Raw genomic sequence first — 20,953 nt, forward strand, 5'->3', positions numbered from 1 at the left:
AAATTGTGATATATATATATCGATTGATGGGCATTTGGGCTGGTTCCATATTTTTGCAATTGTGAATTGTGCTGCTATAAACATGCGTGTGCAAGTAGTTTTCTTGTATAATGACTTCTCTATTCTGTATTGAGGTCTTATAAAATAAAACATAGTAATTACTTCCACAAATTTTATTGTTTGAGATATGATTAATCTGATATAATTTTTGAATTTTATCAATAAAAATGTGGAAATTAATTTTCTCTTTTAATAAGTGTGTACATAATATCCTTGATTTTTACTCTTGGCCACAACGCCTAAAATTCTTACTCTTTGGTCTCTTGTGGAAATTTTGCTGACTTCTGCACTATAAAATACTAATATAAACTTATATAAAGTTGGAGAAAAAATTAGTTTCTAAAAATTTTTCCAGTGCAATATTTAACACTAGCCTGGACATTGAAATCATGAATTCTGTGTCTCATCTATATCTATTTCTAATCCTTCTTTTGTATCTTGTTTTACTTTGCATAGGGCTGAATGAATAACAAGTGCTTAATGAAAACTAGTTAATTGATTTATTTCTCTAGCTACCCGTTTTTAGGAAAAGATTTTGCTTTATCATACTAGAATTTAATTAATGGAATACTAAAAATGCAATGCATGTAAACATGAGCATTTATAATGAGGATTATTTTAAATGACTTGGCTCTACTATGAGGAATATGCTAAGAAATAAATGTCAGAATCTTTGGACAGACTTAACTCTTTACCGAACATTAGAAGTTGGTGACATCTGTGAATGATTGACTGGCAATGATGACTCAAGCAGCCTAAGAGATTCTTTGGAATCAATGTCAGGCCAAATAGGCTAATTTTTTGCTTAATTCTAGTTTAATAATTTTGAATATGGCATTACCAGTGATACAATCAAAATTTTTTAAAAAAGATCTCAAAATTAGGAAACTATATAGCAAAGGAAATTGCATTAGATAAGATAAAACCCAGAGTTAATGTTTTAGTTATTCAAAATTTGTATCTTAATGAAACTTTTCTCTTTTTCTGTTTTCGGTTATAGGAAAGTCCCATAATAATTTTAGTTGTTAAAGAGTACATTTTCAGCTGCTAGGATAAGGTGGGTTCTATTGTGAATCCTGCCTAAATTTAACTTGAATAAACCAGTCAAGAATTTAATCTTTGTTTGACAAACTAATTGGCTTGGGTTTAGAACCATCAGTTATGTAATAAAACTGTATGCAATCAATTAGGGTGAACTGATTATGTTCAGGCGGCTTCACTTCTGAAGAATCTTAGCAGTTGAACTCTTTGAGTTGCTTGCCTAACTCTTAGAAAATGACTCAGCCTTTTATATAAGCATGAGGTTTTTTAATTCTCTGCAAATTTCAGAGGCTTTTCAGGTAATGGGCTGCATTTTACCAAATAAAGCAATGTTAAGTGCACACAGAATGGTTTTGGCTTACTTTCCCTTCCTTGGCGAATCACAAGTTAGATATTAATCTCAGATTTCTCTTCTGGATGACCCAAATAAGGGGCTGGGGTACAGTAAACTAGTAGTCTGAGCTGGGGAGAGATTCAATCCTTGGGGGGGGCTATTATCTTCCACTTGGAAGCTGCAGGCATGATCTCGAGGCAGTGACCCATCAATCCAGAGGAATTAGAGAATGAAAATCTTAGAATGAGACTTAATAAGGAGATGGAATACTGGGAATCTGGACAAGAGGGTGAACTTTCAGAGAAAGAAGGTGGGGAGGAGATTGAGTTTGGTGAGGTTGTGCAGCCGGAGAGGGGAATTGAGTGTTAGCCATTGATGACATTCAAATACTCTCTCCATTTATCAAAAGAATTTTGATATTTTAAAGTACCTTTCATAGTTCTCATTCTGTCTGCATTCTAAATTTGCTTTTTCTAGATCTTGGAATCAAAGTTTCTTGTTCAGTTATTAAAATTTGTATTATATTTTAATTAGTTTCTAATTTGTACCAATTTGTCATAAACACTTGGTAATTTCATTATTTGTTATCAAATCAGAATTATAGCATAGTAAATTTTTTTATTTGTGCTTCCTATGAGATGTACCTAGAATTGATCAAAACAAGGCCAAGTTCTCCTAAAATATCTTTAGCTAATATACTCTATACACATCCTTAGAATGAAAAATTACTCAGGTAATTTATTACTGTTTTTACACACACACACACACACACACACACACACACACACACACACTCCATATATATATTCCAGAGGCCAAATTTGTTCTATTTAATACTATTCCCAGCATAATAGTTCTCGCCAAATATTTGTTGAATTAATGAGTGTGGTTCTGGTCTTTGTAATAGCCCAAAAAGCATGGAGCACATTTTATAGTTAGCACAGATACAAAAAGAAATAAACAAATCATTTATGACCATTACAGCTTCCTCTGTCACATTATATAACCCAATTTTAGAGAATTTTACTGGTAGGAGTGCAAAAGTATACATACACTATAGAAAACAGTTTGGCAGTTACTTATAAAGTTATATATATACTTAACACACACCCTGGCAACCCTGGTCCAGGTTGTTTACCTTAGAGAAATAAAAAGTTATATTCAACAAAAATTTTTAGAAGAATGAACATTCATATTAGCTTCATTTGTGGCAGTCAAAAACTGGAAACAACCCAGATATCCTTCATCAAGAGTGTGGATAAGTACACTGTGGACTAGTGTTGAGAAGTAAAAAGGGACAAACTATTGATACATGCAACAACTTGGATGATTCTCAGACATGCAGAGTGAGAGAAGACAGTATGAAAGGCTACATCCTGTATGATTGCAGCTGTGTAGCGTTCTGGTAAAGGAAAAACTATAGAGACAGTAAAAAGACCAGTGGTGGCCAGAGATGTGGGTGTGGTGAGGGTATTACTGTAAGGGGTAGCCCAAGGTACTTTTGGGAGATGAGAGAATTGTTTTTTGTCCTGATTGTGGTGGTAGTTATATGAGTCTATATACATTTGTTGAACTTCATAGAACTTTACGTCAAAAGAAAAAAATTACCATATGAGAATTTAAAAATGAAATTAAAAATCTCTCAGATTTGGATAATTGTTTGACCAACTGAGGCTTACTTAGAGTCAAGTAGAATCTTTTTAGGTGTTTCATAACTAGAGACCATGGGTTTTGAAAGCCATGATATAGTTATCTGAGAGGTGGGAAGGTAGAAAAGTCAGCTACAGTATAATTTTTTAAAAAGAAATAAAGTAGTTATGATCAAAAAGGATATTTGCCTATAATTATTCAAAACTCAGAGTTGTGAGATCTTGTTAAAACCCATCACTTTATTGTCCAGTTATGTGGACTTCCCCCTCTGGCACTGATTCTTGCATTAATTAATATAATAGCATATGAAAGAAAGATTAGAAATGTGTTATGTTAGAAATAGACTTGCTTTAAGGGACATACATATTGATACACCAGGAAAATTTGGACAATTTTCTTACTGCTGAGATTTTTTTTCACCCACTCTGGAGTCCACTGGAAACCACGTATTTATTAAATGATTGATGCTTGTGCTCCTTAGGAACCATGGGAATTACCATCCTAGATCAGATCATTAGTCTGCCTAGTCTAACATCTTGCTTCTGGCTTAGGTAATTATCTGATGCTTTTGAGGGACGTTTAACTCTTTCTTGTAAAGCATTAGACCAGTGTTTCATGTAGTGTTAATCTCATTGTTGAAGTGTAGATGAGAAACCCATGCTGATGATAATCGTAACTAAGTTCTTTTGTACTTTTAAAATATAATTTTGTTTTTACCATTTTAATGATTCTGGTTAGATCCCAAATAATTAAGAATGCTATGATATACTTCATCTAATTCCCAAGGATTTGATTTTCTACCCTACAATGAGTCTGTACGAATGGGAACACAATTATTCTGTCTAGTCTGATGGGTTTTATACCTCTAGAACCTCAACATTTTATAAGAAAAGCAAATCAGCCTCTTCCTGTTTGTAATATGGCTGTTCAGAGCTGTTTAGTGGTCTCTGAGTGAATTATTTCCAAATAATTGATAATTAATAACTCAACACAGTTACTTTGTACCATTTACTTTCTAACAGATGACTTGATTCCTTAAGAAAGGGATGGTTTAATTGGCTAATATAATGTGATCCTTTCCTTACTTCCTATCTCCTAGGTATTTGTTGAATGTATGAGCATTGTTTTAGTGCCAACAGCCATGTATTTAGTGTTTACAGCTTCTTAATGAGGATTTAAAAAAACTAAATGCCAGGTAGGAGACAAACCATATTGCAAATGCCCAGGAGTTGAAATTTGGGCATCCTACTCAATAAGAATGTTTGCTGTTGTTGTTTATAGTCAGAGTTCTGGCTGAGGTGTTAAAATGCTAAGAAGGCAGCCATGCTACAAGAGCAGTAAGAAACCTAAGAACAGGGTATGTGAAGAATCTCTCTATAGCACTGACTTCTCAACCAGGATGATTTTGCCTTTCAGGGACATTTGGCAATGTCTGCAGATATTTTCAGTTGCCACAACTGGGGACACGGGGGTGTACTTATGGGTGTTTAGTGGGTGGAGGCCAGGGAGGCTGCTAAATATCCTATGATGTACAGAACAGCCTCCTACAATTTTCCAGTTCAATATCTCAAAAGTGCCAAGGTTGAGAACCTCCATTCTGAAGTGAGGAGAATGTGTTTTCAACATTGAGCATGCTTTGAACATGGTAGGTGCAGAATATGTGTTGATGGGATTTTCACAAGAGACCTCTCAAATCAGATTTGCTTTCAATTATTGTAATCAAAGTAATTGCAAATAAATGCTAATCTGACACAAATTTCATGACATGCACTACAATTACCTCACAGCGTGTTTTGTTAGGCACACGTCCAAAGCAGCTCATTAAGAGGACAATTACTAGTATCCTTTATATTTATTTATTTATTTATTTATTTATTTATTTATTTATTTATTTATTTGAGACGGAGTCTCACTCTGTTGCCCAGGCTGGAGTGCAGTGGTACGATCTCACCTCACTGCAACCTCTGCCTCAGGGACTCCCCTGCCTCAGCCTCCTGAGTAGCTGGGACAACAGGCGTGTGCCACCATGCCTGGGTAATTTTTCTATTTTTAATAGAGATGGGGTTTCACCATGTTGGCCAGGCTGGCTTCAAACTCTTGCCCTCAAGTGATCTGCTCACCTCAACCTCCCAAAGTGCTGGGAGTACAGGCATAAACCACCACAACAGGCCCAATTATGAGTATCCTTTTAAACCTGTGAGACTAAATACTGTTTTCCTCTCTTCTCTTTTACAGTTAATTTTCAAGGATTGGTCATCAGTTTGGTTTTTTTTTTCCATCTCCCACTATCGATGACACACGTAGTTTCTGGACCTCATATCCCATCAGCTGGGGCTCTAATCCCACGCACAGTTCTCCAGGGCCACAGTCCCCTGTGTTTCACCTCTAACCTGGCTTGCTCATCCCCTCCTTAGCTGTTGATCCTATTAAACTTCATGGATTTTAGAGCAGGATATCCATTTGCTTTGTCTCTTTCTGAATTCTGAAAGTAAACTCTTTATAATGAGATAGAAAACAGTAGGGTAAGAGTTCTGGACCAGGAGATGATTACATAATGGATCAGGGGAGGGTGCACAGGTGGGGTTGAGTTTCTCAGTCCTCGGTTTGGGACTTAAGATAGCCACTTTCTAGAGATTTGGACAGATTTTTGCTTAGTTGGGTGATATTCATGATGGCTCTCATGAACCTTGCTCTGCTGCTTCTGAGAACTAACCTTCTAGAAGCTTCAGCCCCATTTTCTTCTTTCCAGTGATCATTGATGTATCTACGATTAAAGATCAGCTACCATTCTCTGCTGACTTTGTGTCTGCCCATCACTTCCAAATCTTTAAAGCAGAACTGGCTGCAGAGTAGCCTTCCAAGTGCTAGAGGTTTGCAAACAATGAGAAGAGCCTTTTCTAAAAACCACAGCACTGCTTGAAACTTGGTGCTTTAATTCCTTTCAGTCCACAACTAGAGATTTTTTTAATGTTCATATTTGTAAATGCAAACTGAGTGCTAGCTTCTTGGAACAAGTTTTTATTACAATTCAAATAAAGATGACAGATTCTTTCTTCTGAAGAAACAGATACAGTTTTTGGAGCCCCAGTATGGAACAGGTTATTTTTCAAGAAGCAAAAGGACCATCAAGGCAAACTTTCCTTACCTCAAAATTTCACTCTGGGCTTGTGCCATTTTTCTTCTGCTCTTCATATTCAAATGTACAACAGATACAAGACAGTAAAGCGGGGAAGAGAAGGAATTAAAAATTTCGTTTAGAATCCACTGTTACATAAAGAATTTTTTCCACCTTTTAGCCTCTACAAAACCTAGAAATTTATTGTTAATATATTTTTCAGAGATATTCACATATATCCATATTGTTATTATTTTAAACCAAGGATATAAGGCAGCCATCAGTCATCATTTTCACAACCTATAAAATAACTTTCTCAGGGTGTCAAGAGTATCAGTTTTTGAGAGTCAGGTAAACACAACACTGCTTCAAGCTGAATAACTATTGAAATGAATCCTAGGAATATGTTACATAGATACAAATTATGTCCTGATTCCTACCAATTTAATAAACTATGGACTTAAAGATTTCTTCTTCTTCCTCCTCTCCTTCCTCCTCTTCTTCCTCTTCTCCTCCTACTCCTCTTCATTTTTCTTCTTCTTCTCTGGCAAAGTGATATTTATGTTTCAGAAATAACAGTATTAAGTGCTATGGAGAAGGGTTAGAGGGTTGAGATTGAGGTTGCATTATAAAGACAAGTTAAAAGCTTCAATTTATACTTGAGAATAACAAGATATGAAAGGATTTTGAGAAAATCCTTTGTTCATTAGATAATGTTTATTTAACAAGATGAGTGTTTTCAATGAGATTATACTGTGGATTTTATTGAAAAGACTTTAAGGAGTAAGGTCTCTGTTCTTTAAATCCTGCTGATTTAAAGAAATATTATTAAATACTTTTAAGTCCATTTTTATTCAGCTTTGTCTACTTGCCATTGGTTATAATAGACTTAAAACCTTAAATCTTATTCCTTTATTCTTCATTTTTTATTTTAAAATTTTGGCAAGGTTGTTTTCTTTGTGCTTGTTGTTATTCATAGATCCCAGCAGAATTTCCAATTTTTTTTGTAGTCAGTGCCATTGGAAGAAACCATAATAATATCATTGTCAGTGGGAAAGCTGTTAGCAAGGAAATCTCTGCAGTGACAATGTGGCGGTGCAGCTGTGTTGTCTTCTGTGGGTCAGAAGTGATGTGTCTGTACCACTCAGTTTACTCAGTCTGTTTATACACACTGTCCCAGCATCATTGTAATAGCACCAACTCTTTTTTTTTTTTATTATACTTTAGGTTTTAGGGTACATGTGCACAATGTGCAGGTTTGTTACATATGTATCCATGTGCCATGTTGTAATAGCACCAACTCTTGATTTAAACAGTAAAATTTTGTGGTTACTCATGACTTACAAATCTATATGGAAGGCTGGGCGCAGTGGCTCATGCCTGTAATCCTAGCACTTTGGGAGGCTGAGGCGGGTGGATTGCTTGAGGTCAGGAGTTCAAAACCAGCCTGGCCGACATGGTGAAACCTTGTCTCAACCAAAAAAAAAAAAAGAAAAAAATGGCTGGGTGTGGTGGCAGCCACCTGTAATCTGAGCTACTTGGGAGGCTGAGGCAGGAGAATTGCTTGAACCAGAGAGGGAGAGGTTGCAGTGAGCTGAGATCATGCCACTGCATTCCAGCCTAGGCAATAGAGCAAGACTCCATCTCAAAATAGGTGAATAAATAAATAAATAAATAAATAAATTAAATAAATAGAATGAATTAATTAAAAAAAGAAATCCATATGGAAGAGTGGTAGTGGTTTCAAGTGGTTCATTTTTTGCTGGTGTGGTGGGGGTGTGGCTTGTGAAAAAGATCAGTAAAATTAGATTATCCAGGATGAGACCAGAATGTAGTAGAATTTTTTTGGAACTGAGAAAGAAAACATTTGCAGACATTGTTAAAAACTAACAAGCCGAAAGCAGGTAGGAGGGAGAAAATTTTTAAAAAAGCATCATAACAGCAAGAATATTAATTATTAAGATGAAGCCAGGTGGCATGGTGGTGGTGGTGAGAGAGGCGGGTACCTAGGACTCAGCACTCAATGCTACTTTAAGAAGCTTAACTAATTGTTTATATAGCAAAATAATATAATGTAGAGGTCAAGGACAGGGGGTTTGAATCACATTGCCTGGGTTCACTTTCTGCAAGCTACTTAAAAGTGAAAAAGATGCTTAAGCTCTATATGTCTCATTTCCCTCATCTGTAAAATGGGAGTAATAGTAATACCTTTTTAACGTGGAGATTAAATGAATTAATGCTTATAAAGCACTTAAAACAGCAGTTGTCTCATTGTAAGCACTCAGTACATGTCATCTGTTATTATTATTGTTGTTGTTATTGTTTTCAATGAGCAAAGGAGGTAATGGCTATACCGCTGCCATCGCATGTTTTTAATGAAGCTGCCCATATTGTCTTCTGGAGGCAATCTCGTCCGCTGAACCAGCTGGGCTGGATGGGTTTTCTGTCTCCATCACTTATTTGTTCAGCAGATTTCTGAACTTCTCTTTAGTCTATCTCTACATCTTGATAGAGATAAAAAATAACATGGACTTTTTAGGTTTATTGTAATGATTAGATTTGCTACAATCTTTGTAAACCACTCACAAGGTCCCAGGCACGTGGTCAGTTCTAGGTAAACATTAGAAGTTGTTCTAAAGAAATCTTTGTGTATAAATGTGTATGTATAATAAGGAATACATAAGCCATTTATTTTCTGGGTCTCTTAAGTCAAATCATTGTTAAGTAGTAGATAGTAAGTATATGGTTCACAGGGAGGCCTGGAGGGCCGACGGGAAAGTGTTATGTTTCAGCCATGTGTAAAATGCCTTCATAGAGAAAAGGGGCTGAGAATACGGTTCTGTTATTCAGGACAGATGATGATTTTGGGGCCTATTAGTACACGAATCTCTCTCTCGCTCCCTTTCTACGTGTGTGTATGAATGTGCACTTGTGCAGGGGGCATATGTGTTGACAAATAACTGAACCCTGAAGAATACCACTTCATAAATGATTGGGTGAAGGAAAGCCACCAAAAAAGCAAAAAACAACAATAAATACCACAGTTGAGGAGAAATACAGATAAGAGAATTAAGGAGATAATGATGCCCTAGGAGTTAAAGCCAAAGAACATTTCAATAACAGCAAAAAATGTTATAATTAAGTCAAAGTGATTAAATCAGAAAATAAAGGCCTCTAATAACATTACTGAGGATAGTGTTGACAGAGTGATTGGGGCAAAATCTAGATTTCAGTAGATTGAGATTTATCAAAAACAGAAAAATTAAACAATAAATACTAATATAAAACAAAATCATAAGAAAACTTAGCTTTTCAAAGAATTTGACAGTAAGTGGAAAAAAAGATAGGTGATGTTTATTACATAGAAACCTTATGCATGTGTCAGTTGATGGGAAGAATTTTGAACATCTAAGAAATGGGAAAAAAATGGATGAGACTAACTTGTGATGTTCAAGGAGGAGTGGACTGGGACAAGGTCACTTGTGTAGAAACTATATCTAGGGAAAAGGAAGAATAACCATGTCGGAGGGAGGTAAGGAAGAGTGAATATTTTTAAAAGTTTTTGGTAAAAGTGTCCTCAGATTTGTTTGAGAAGTCAGTGACTAAGTCATGGAGATAGAAAAATAGCAAGAGGTCAAACTTTGAACAGAAAAGAATTTTAACTAGAGATGAATGGAAGATGAGTTGATTAGTACTGAAGGCTGAATTAAGTTTGGAAATAAAGCATTTGTGATAGCACCAAATGACACAGAACTCAGTGGTGTGTGTGTGTGTGTGTGTGTGTGTGTGTGTGTGTGTGTGTGTGTGAATTATGTGATTTTCTACAGAATTCTTAAACTTTCCAGAAGCAAAAGTGGTGGCAGTGGATACATAGCTTTGCCAAGAACGGGGGATTTTCAATGTGAACATGGGAGAAGAATGAAGGTTGAGAGATTGGGAGGAGTGAGAATACTTATTTGAGCCTTAAGTGAATGATGAAGAAAGAAGTCACTGTCAGGTGTGAAATGGGAGGAAGCCCAGAGAGGGCTGAACAACCGAAGACTAGAGTGAATGTGGAAAAGAAGGAGGTTTGGTTGGAGAGACCAGTTTCCTTGTCTAGTATGTTGGAGATGGAGGGTTCTTAAGAAATGAAAAGAGCCAGCGTTTGCCATTAGATTGGGTACTAGCTTGGTGATCTCTAGGTGATAAAATACTTTTGGTGGTGAATGCTGAAAGGCACTCCAGTGATAATTTACTTAATCTAATCCCACTTTTTTAAAACGTTTAAGCTCAGGGGTACAAGTGCAGGTTTGTTACATAGGTAAACTTATGTCATGGGGGTTTGTTGTACAGATTATTTTGTCACACAGGTATTAAGCCTAGTACTCATTAGTTATTTTTCCTGATCCTCTTAATTCTTCCACCCTCTACCCATCAAAAGGCCTCAATGTCTGTTGTTCCCCTCTACGTGTCCATATGTTCCCCTCATTTAGCTTCCACTTATAAGTGAGAACATGCAGTATTTGGTTTTCTTTTCTCATGTTAGTTTGCTAAGGATAAGGGCCTTCAGCTTCATCAATGTCCCTGCAAAGCACATGATCTCATTCTTTTTTGTGGCTACATAGTATTCCATGGTATATATGTACCACATTTCCTTTAAACAAGCTATAATTAAGGGGCATTTAAGTTGATTCTATGTCTTTGCTTCTGTGAATAGTGCTGCAACAAATATATGCATGCATGTGTCTTTATAATAGAATGATTTATATTCCTTTGGGTATCTACCCAGTAATAAGATTGCTGGGTCAAATGGTATTTCTGTCTTTAGGTCTTTGAGGAATCACCACACTGTCTTCCACAATGGCTGGACTAATTTACACTCCCACCAACAATATATAAGCATTCCTTTTTCTCCACAACTTTGCCAGCTTCTGTTATTTTTTGACTTTTTAATAATAGCCATTCTGACTGGTGTTAGATGGTATCTCATTGTGGTTTTCATTTGCATTTCTCTCTAATGATCAGTGATAGTGATCTTTTTTTCATATGGTTGTTGGCTGCATGTATGTCTTCTTTTGAAAAGTGTCTGTTCATGTCCTTTGTCCACTTTTTAATGGGATTTTTTTTCTAGTAAATGTAAGTTTCTTATAGATGCTGGATATTAGACCTTTGTCAGAAGTATAGTTTGCAAAAACTTTCTCCCATTCTGTAGGTTGACTGTTTACTCTGTTGGTATTTTCTGTTTCTGTGCAGAAGCTATTTATTTAATTATACCCCATTTGTCAATTTTTGCTTTTGTTGCAATTGCTTTTGGTGTCTTTGTCATGAAATCTTTTCTCATGCCTATGTCTTGAATGGTATTGCCTAGGTTTTCTTCTAGGGTTTTTACAGTTGTGGGTTTCACATTTAAGTCTTTAGTCCATCTTGAGTTAATTTTTGTATATGGTGAAGGAAGGGGTCCAGTTTCAATCTTCCGCCTATCGCTAGCCAGTTCTCCCAGAACCATTTATTGAATAGGGAATCCCTTCTGCATTGTTTGTTTTTGTCAGGTTTGTCAAATATCAGATAGTTGTACGTGTGTGGTCTTATTTCTGGGTTCTCTCTTCTGTTTCATTGGTCTATGTGTCTTGTTCTTGTACCAGTACTATGCTGTTTTGATTACTATAGGCCTGTAGTATAGTTTGAAGTTGGATAGCATGATGCCTCCAGCTTTATTCTTTTTGCTTGGGATTGTCTTGGCTATTTGATCTCTTTTTTGGTTCCACGTACATTTAAAAATAGTTTTCCCTAGTTCCTTTTTTTTTTTTTTTTTGAGCTGGAGTCTCACTCTGTCACCCAGGCTGGAGTGCAGTGGCATGATCTCAGCTCACTGCAACCTCCGCCTCCCGAGTTCAAGCAATTCTTCTGCCTCAGCCTCCTGAGTAGCTGGGTCTACAGGTGCATGCCACCATGCCCGGCTAATTTTTGTATTTTTAGTAGAGACGGGGTTTCATCATATTGACCAAGCTGGTCTCGAGCTCATGACCCTGTGATCTGCCCACCTCTGCCTCCCAAAGTGTTGGGATTACAGGCGTGAGCCACCGTGCCCAGTCTAGTTTTCCCTAGGTCTGTGAAGAATTTCAATGGTAGTTTATAGGAATAGCATTGAATCTATAAATTACTTTGGGCAGTATGGCCATATTAACAATATTGATTCTTTCTTCCATAAGCATGGAATGTTTTTCCATTTGTTTGTGTCATCTCTGATTTCTTTGCGCATTAGTTTTTGATAAAAAATCTTTCACCTCCATAATTAGCTGTATTCCTAGGTATTTTATTATTTTTGTGGCAATTATGAATGGGAGTTCATTTGTGATTTGGCTTTCAGCTTCTCTGTTGTTGGTGTATAGGAATGCTAGTGATTTTTGCACATTGATTTTGTATCCCAAGACTTTGCTGAAGTTGTTTATCAGCTTAAGAAGCTTTTGGGCTGAGACTATGGGGTTTTCAAGACATAGGATCATGTCCTCTACAAACAAGGATAGTTTGCTTTCTTCTCTTCCTATTTGGATGCTCTTTATTTTTCTCTTACCTAATTGCCCTGGCCAGAACTTCCAGTACTATTTTGAATAGGAGTGGTGAGAGAGGATATCCTTGTCTTGTGCCGGTTTTCAAGGGGAATGCTTCCAGCTTTTGCTCATTCAGTATGACATTTGCTGTGGGTTTATCATATATGACTTTTATTATTTTGAGGTATGTTCCTTCAATAATTAGTTTATTGAGAGTTTTTAACATGAATCGGTGTTGAATTTTATTGAAAGCCTTTTCTGCATCGATTGAGATAATCATGTGGTTTTTGTCTTTAGTTCTGTATGTGATGAATCGAATTTATTAATCTGCATATGTTGAACCAATCTTGCATCCTGAGGATGAAGCCTACTTGGTCTTGATGGATAAGCTTTTTGATGTGCTGCTGGTTTTGGTTTGCCAGTATTTTATTGAGGATTTTTGCATTGATGTTCATCAGGGATATTGGCCTGAAGTTTTCTTTTTTTGTTGTATCTCTGCCAGGTTTTGGTATCAGGATGATGCTGGCCTTATATAATGTATTAGTGGGGAGTCCCTCCTCAATTTTTTGGAATTGTTTCAGTAGAAATGGTGCTAGCTTTTCTTTGTACATCTGGTAGAATTCGGCTGTGAATTTGACTGGTCCTGGGCTTTTTTTGGTTAGTAGGCTATTTATTACTGACTCCATTTCAAGGTAGTTATTGGTCTGTTCAGGGATTCAATTTCTTCCTGATTTAGCCTTGGGAGGGTGTATGTGTCCAGGAATTTATCCACTTCTTCTAGATTTTCTAGTTTGTATGCATAAACTAGAAAACACTGGAGGTGTTTATAATATTCTCTGATGGTTGTTATATCTGTGGGGTCTGTGGTGATATCCCCCTTGTTGTTTCTGATTGTGTTTATTTGAATCTTCTCTCTTTTCTTCCTTATTAGTTTAGCTAGTGGTCTATCTATATTATTTATTTTTATTAAAAAAGAATAGCTCTTGGATTTGTTGATTTTTTGAATTTTTTTTTGTGTTTCTATCTCTTTCAGTTCATCTCTGATCTTGGTTATTTCTTGTCTTCTGCTAGCTTTGAGATTTGTTTGCTCTTGGTTCTCTAGTTGTTTTAGTTGTGATATTAGGTTGTTAACTTGAGATGTTTCTAAGTTTTTGATGGTGACTTTGAAATCCTGAGAGGGAAGACAACTTGTTTAAGAATAGCAAATTTTGGGACAACTGCTAGTAGAACCCAAGTCCTCTTCTCCCTAATATGGGGTTGTGTTTAACAAACCAAGGCATTTTATACTTAAAACAGTCAAGTACTGATTCATTCTGTGAAGGGGGAAATACTGTATTATAAAATGGCTCTAGATTGTGCTTACAAATTAATAAACTGATCTCTTTCTGTGCACTTCATCAGATAAATTCATGGTGTCAAATTCTAGCAGCCTACTGCCGTCAATGACATGTACATCAGAGTGAAAATGTAATCCAGGTGACATATGACATAAAAAAGTCACATTGCCTAGTACCAGCCCTTTCTTAAGTCTAGTTAATTAGTAGTATTTTTTGGTTAATTCAAGTGGATGTATCTCAAGGCAATACTATTTGTAGAATGCAATCTGATACTGAGTATTAATCCACATGGTTTGAAAATATGAAAATAATTTTAGGATCTCTTTGGAGATTGCAGTGTCAAAATTGAACTGACTTACTAACTCACAAATTCATCCTCTATTTGAGATACATTTGTTTTATTACCAACACCAAGAGCATCATGTTATGACAAGAACATTAGGCAGAGATGCCAAGAGACCAGTATTTAATTAATTCACTTTGTCTTTGGGCAAGTACTAAATTTTAAGAAACTCAGTTTTTACATCAGGCAAATGGAAATTCCACTTCTTATTTCTGCCTTTTAAAGTTGTTGTGAAGGGCAAATGATAACAGGTGACATGGTGGCAAAATGTGTGGAATGGTGGCTGTCATATGGCTTCAGGCCCTGCTGGCCACTGAATAGATGGGTGTTTATGGATATTTAACACCATGAGCTTAGGTTTAGTCATCTGTAGAATAGAAATACAGGAATTATTTTTCATGTTGTCAACATTTATATATAATGCATACAATAGAGTTGATACAGAGGATCTAATATTAACACATAATGGCAGGTGTTATTGTTAGTATTTAACGTATTAAAATGTGCCATACAAATGCAACTTTTTTTTTCATTTTTTATCATCTGATTTTTGTTGTATTCTTTATCTGTGCCCTATCTTCATAGAGTACTTTCTTCAGACAATCTGATTTAATTTACACACCTAACTAACTTGGTGACCTTCTTGCCTCACGTTTAATTCATTCCTCTCTGTGAAGGAAGGGTACTAGAAATAGTATTATCCATTTCTTCCCCACTCCTCTTTTCCCCTTTCCTTCTCATTCACTCTTGACAATGAAAGAACTTAATCCCCATTTTTGGTGCCATGGTTTCAGGAGGGCAAGAACATCAACTTTTCTGAAAACCAAGAGAATGTGAAGTATCTGAGAAAATGTAACTTCATATCTGGCCTCTGAAAGACATATGAAATATACAGTACTTGCAAAATATTTTTAGAAAGTTGTCCTTGTAGATTTCAAACATACAAGTGAGTAGATCATAGTTTCAACTTGAATGTTCAATTTCAATCTGAGTGAATCAGGAAAATTCTAGAGTTAATCATTGAAAAAGAATGACTTTCTTCACAGAATTGGAAAAAACTACTTTAAAGTTCATGTGGAACCAAAAAAGAGCCCGCATTGCCAAGTCAATCCTAAGCCAAAAGAACAAAGCTGGAGGCATCACGCTACCTGACTTCAAATTATACTACAAGGCTATGGTAACCAAAACAGCATGGTATTGGTACCAAAACAGAGACATAGATCAATGGAACAGAACAGAGCCCTCAGAAATAATGCCACATATCTACAACTATCTGATCTTTGACAAACCTGACAAAAACAAGCAATGGGATAAGGATTCCCTACTTAATAAATGCTGCTGGGAAAACTGGCTAGCCATATGTAGAAAGCTGAAACTGGATCTCTTCCTTACACCTTATACAAAAATTAATTCAAGATGGATTAAAGACTTACATGTTAGACCTAAAACCATAAAAACCCTAGAAGAAAACCTAGGCAATACCATTCAGGACATAGGCATGGGCAAGGACTTCATGTCTAAAACACCAAAAGCAATGGCAACAAAAGCCAAAATTGACTAATGGGATCTAATTAAACTAAAGAGCTTCTGCACAGTAAAAGAAACTACCATCAGAGTGAACAGGCAACCTAGAAAATGGGAGAAAATTTTTGCAACCTACTCATCTGACAAAGGGCTAATATCTAGAATCTACAATGAACTCAAGCAAATTTACAAGAAAAAAACAAACAACCCCATCAAAAAGTGGGCAAAGGACCTGAACAGACACTTCTCAAAAGAAGACATTTATGCAGCCAAAAAACACATGCAAAAATGCTCATCATCACTGGCCATCAGAGAAATGCAAATCAAAACCACAATGAGAATGGCGATCATTAAAAAGTCAGGAAACAACAGGTGCTGGAGAGGATGTGGAGAAATAGGAACACTTTTACACTGTTGGTGGGACTGTAAACTAGTTCAAGCATTGTGGAAGTCAGTGTGGCGATTCCTCAGGGATCTAGAACTAGAGGTCAGGCGCCGTGGCTCATGCTTGTAATCCCAGCACTTTGGGAGGCTGAGGTGGGCGGATCACGAGGTCAGGAGATCGAGACCACAGTGAAACCCCGTCTCTACTAAAAATACAAAAAATTAACCGGGCGTGGTGGCGGGCACCTGTAGTCCCAGCTACTTGGAGAGGCTGAGGCAGGAGAATGGCATGAACCTGGGAGGCGGAGCTTGCAGTGAGCCAAGACTGTGCCACTGCACTCCAGCCTGGGTGACAGAGTAAGACTCTGTCTCAAAAAAAAAAAAAAAAAAAAAGAACTAGAAATACCATTTGACCCAGCCATCCCATTACTGGGTTTATACCCAAAGGACTATAAATCATGTTGCTATAAAGACACATGCACACGTATGTTTATTGTGGCACTATTCACAATAGCAAAGACTTGGAACCAACCCAAATGTCCAACAACAATAGACTGGATTAAGAAAATGTGGCACATATACACCGTGGAATACTATGCAGTCATAAAAAATGATGAGTTCATGTCCTTTGTAGGGACATGGATGAAACTGAAAACCATCATTCTCAGTAAACTATCACAGCACAAAAAGCCAAACACCGCATGTTCTCACTCATAGGTGGGAATTGAACAATGAGAACACATGGACACAGGAAGGGGAACATCACACTCCGGGGACTGTTGTGGGGTGGGGGGAGGGGGGAGGGATAGCATTAGGAGATACACCTAATGCTAAATGACGAGTTAATGGGTGCAGCAAACCAACATGGCACATGTATACATATGTAACAAACCTGCACATTGTGCACATGTACCCTAAAACTTAAAGTATAATAATAATAATAATAAAAGAATGGATGTATTAAGTTTATTCAATTTAACACATATTACTGAGTCTACTGTTGCCTAGTACTTTTCTGGCTAGTTGTAAAGTGTTAAAACTAGACAAATAACCCTGCTTTCATAGAGCTTACTTTCTTAGCTTACTTAGAGGAGAGACTAAGTAATATACATAATAAATAAGTAAATTCTCTAGTAGATTATAAAGGTGTAAGTGCTATAGACAAAAGAAAAAATGTAGAGCATCGTAGGAGGCAATAAGAATGCTTGTACATAGGCTGACTAAAGTAGGCCTCACTGAGAAGGAGACAGAGAAGAGGGCGTGGGATTGAGCCACAGGATCACCTGGGAGAAAAGTAGAGAGATCTGCCTTGGCAGAGGCCCCAAGTGGGGAGAGTGCCTGCAGTGTGTGAGGATTAGCAAGAAAGTCACAGTGGCCTGAGCAGAATGACCAGGAGGGGAATTAGCAGAAGACAAGGTCAGAGGTAAAGCGTTCTGGTTCTTTGGAAAGCAGTCCAGCTTTTGTTGTGGTTTTAAAGATTACCAAGTCTAATCATTTTAATATAAGCAGTAGAAGGATGATCATCCTTCTTTACAAGGCGAACATGAATTAGGGGTTCAAAAAGCTTCTCACCTTGAATCTCTAGGTAAGATTGAGGTGCTGTCAGCCAAACATGCCATCCATCTAGGACAATGCTGTCAATTTTAGAGTGAATTATAGAATGAATTTTGTCAGTCAGTGATCAGCAGAGAAAGAGTATTAGAAAAATCTTTATAGAAACGTAAAAAGTGTCAGACATGGATGAGTGGGATGGAATTTGGATGGAGTTCTGGGTTAGACAGCAGGTAAGTTGTGCCTGAGTGCTACTGAGCAGTGTTTGCATAGGAGGTATAGCTGTGTTTTCCTGACAGTGAGTTTTGCCAAGGTTCCGCCACATCTTCCACCCCTCACATCAGCAGACTGCTAATCTATAAAACCATTTTTTTTCTACCTTACATGGCCTGGTAATGGTTCTTAAAACAATACTTTGGCAACCACTGCCACAGGAAGGTAGCAACCCTCCTCAACTAAAACAAAGAAGTTGCTTTGGGAAATAGTAAAGTGAAGTGCAAGGGAGAAACTGGCAAGGGGCCTTAGGTTATAAGTTGAATCATGTACCTATAGGCCAACGTAAATGTAGGCTAGGACCTCTGGATGGTGAGATAACAAAAGGGACCAATCTCAGAAGCACTAGGATACAAGAGCAAAAATTTTCAGATTTTATAGAAGTAGTAAAAAATTCTTTTTTAAATTTTTTTAACGCTGTTTTATATGAGAACAAGTATGCTTTCAATGAAATTAACAGTGGGAAAATTTAAAACAAGTAAGAGGAAATACTTCTATTCTTAGCGTATAATCAGCCCATAGACTTTTCTGTTGAAGAAGGTCAGGGAGTCAAATGCTGAAGAGGAAAAGAAAAGAGAGGAAAATCTGGTTAATTTTATGACCAATAATAACATTGTAATTATGCCCTAAGATAAGAATAACGAGGTTGAAGTTTTGGGGTATAAAATGATCCTCTCAGAGGACAGGAAGGAATTCTCCCACTCTTACTCCTAACAGTTTGAATGGCCTCAAAGAATTGGCCAGATGCGTAATGGGGTGTAATATTTTCCCAGGAGGCAGCTTCTATTGACCCAGAAAACTATTCTTGAAAGATCAGTGGCTAGTTTTATCTGGAAAATCATGTATTTCAGGGAAAATCAGCCTTAAATTCAAGCAAAAAGAATTTTATAGTTGGTGAAATGATAAACTCCCCAATGATGAATATGCTCTAATTTTGCTTTTGACCCAGTGTGTGATTTTCTCTAAACATATTATTCATAAAACTAACTTAGTGAATCATAATGGATGGAAATTGGCCTTTGACACAGAGCAAGTCCAAAGGAAAGCCCATGAACTGTCCCATAGGAGTTATAAATATGCTCTTGCCCTTTTGCCAAACTTTTTTCAAAGGTCAAACCAGCTGCTTGTAGCTTCTGATTTTGTTTCTTGGCATGCAGTATGCTGCTTAAGTGCTTGCTTTTCAGACCTTAGTAAAGCTGTGAATCCCTAGCAGTCTCTAAAAGCTTCTAAATCAATTTTAAGCTGGCCATCAAGTGGGGCAATATCTAGCAGGGCAAAGCTTATCCACAGTCATTTCTTAGTGAAGTTCCAAGAACACAGAATGAAGGCAACAATGTCCTATAGATCCCCTTGGAGCCTCTTTAAATGGTAGCTGTAGTGTAGGTCACAATGTCAGATTGCTTGTATTTTTATCTTCCTTTTGCTTCTAAACTAACTGGGACCTCAGCATTATTTGTTCATTGCCTCTCTGTATGTACTTACTTTTAAAATTTTCTTTATTTACATAAAACATGGATATTGTATGAGACAGAGTTACTCCAATTAACAAATAATCTCCAAATCTCAGTTGTTTAAGAATAGAAAAACTTTGTTTTACTCACATCTCAGCCTGAAGAAGGTTGGGTGACTCTCCTGGTAGCTGCCCTACTGGTGGTGACTCAGGGAACCAGGCTGCTTCTAACATTTAGTTCTGTCATCTCACAGTCCTTCAAGTACAGCTACAAGTTCAACTTTCTTATTTGGAAAATGGAAGCAATAAAAACACACCTCTCAGTTTGCTGTGATAATTAAATAAAATAAGAACTGTTGATTGAAAGACTTTCAGAATAGCTGGAACATGGTACATACTCAGGAAATGTTGATATTTCTTCTCTCTTGGTTTGTATATTGGGCACTGGTTGAGTATACGGGAGTGGAAGGACATATGCAAAGGTGAATAAGGCTGATATCTGTACTCAAGTTGCTCATGAGCTCATTGTCTCTAAAAGAGAAGGAAAATTTGTTTCTAAAAACATGACTGAGTAAGCTCCATGAAGGCAAGCACTGTGTCTCTCGTTTAATTTTCAACCATTATAATCTCAAAGTTGAATTCATTATCAGGATAATGGCAAATGGTCAATAAATAGTATAAAATCAATGATTACAATATCACAACTATACAGTGGAAGAGCTAGAAAATTACATTCTTTCCTGTTTTTCCCCTGTATTACTCACACTGCCCCTGGAATTTACCAACATCTGATGTGATGGAATAAAACCTAGGATTACTATGATTTCCTGAGTCTATGCCATACGTCATCCAAATTGAAGAGATGGTCCTGAAGTATTTCTATATGCAGACCATAGTACACAGCTGCTTATAATTCTTTAACCTTATATATGGTTGAAAATAAGGTAAAATTTTGCTTAATCCGGTATACTTTCCCATCCTGAGCCTATATATTGTGTTTGTTGTCTGATTGGCATCTGTAAATATAGTTTTTGGTATTTGTTCTTATAGTTCCAGCCACTACTTTGCCTCAAAGTTTGCATAAAGCCTTTGGTATAAGTAAGCCATTCTGTCTCACAGTGTTTAGTGTCAATTGTGTATCTCCGTAATCTAGTTATGTTTTCTGACTCAAAATTGGATCCCGAATTGTCCTTAAAATTTGCTCACCTTGCTGAATTATGATACACCAGTTTTCAGGAGGAGTCATTGAACTTAAAGGATAACTTAGCAGTAATTTACCTGAAATCCTCTGACCCAGAATCTTATTTGTAAGAACTCTAGCAAATTTGTTTGTAAAAGATCTTCATAGTTGATTTGTTCAACTG

At 36.8% G+C, this 20,953-nt stretch overlaps 1 protein-coding gene and 1 long non-coding RNA gene across 2 annotated transcripts in view; one reads left to right on the forward strand and one right to left on the reverse strand.

Annotated features, from left to right (window-relative positions):
* Nucleotides 1–20,953, forward strand: part of PKHD1 (PKHD1 ciliary IPT domain containing fibrocystin/polyductin) — a 475,332-nt gene that overhangs the window by 393,138 nt on the left and 61,241 nt on the right. The gene's annotated exons all lie outside the window — the stretch shown is intronic.
* Nucleotides 28–19,994, reverse strand: LOC115832348. Its single transcript, XR_004027815.1, has 5 exons — nt 19,984–19,994; nt 10,364–10,366; nt 6,244–6,249; nt 1,464–1,468; nt 28–119 (listed from the first exon to the last, which is right to left on the reverse strand). It is a non-coding gene; the product is annotated as an uncharacterized LOC115832348 (long non-coding RNA).

Source organism: Nomascus leucogenys, chromosome 22a (assembly GCF_006542625.1).
Source record: "Nomascus leucogenys isolate Asia chromosome 22a, Asia_NLE_v1, whole genome shotgun sequence".
NCBI lineage: Eukaryota > Metazoa > Chordata > Mammalia > Primates > Hylobatidae > Nomascus > Nomascus leucogenys.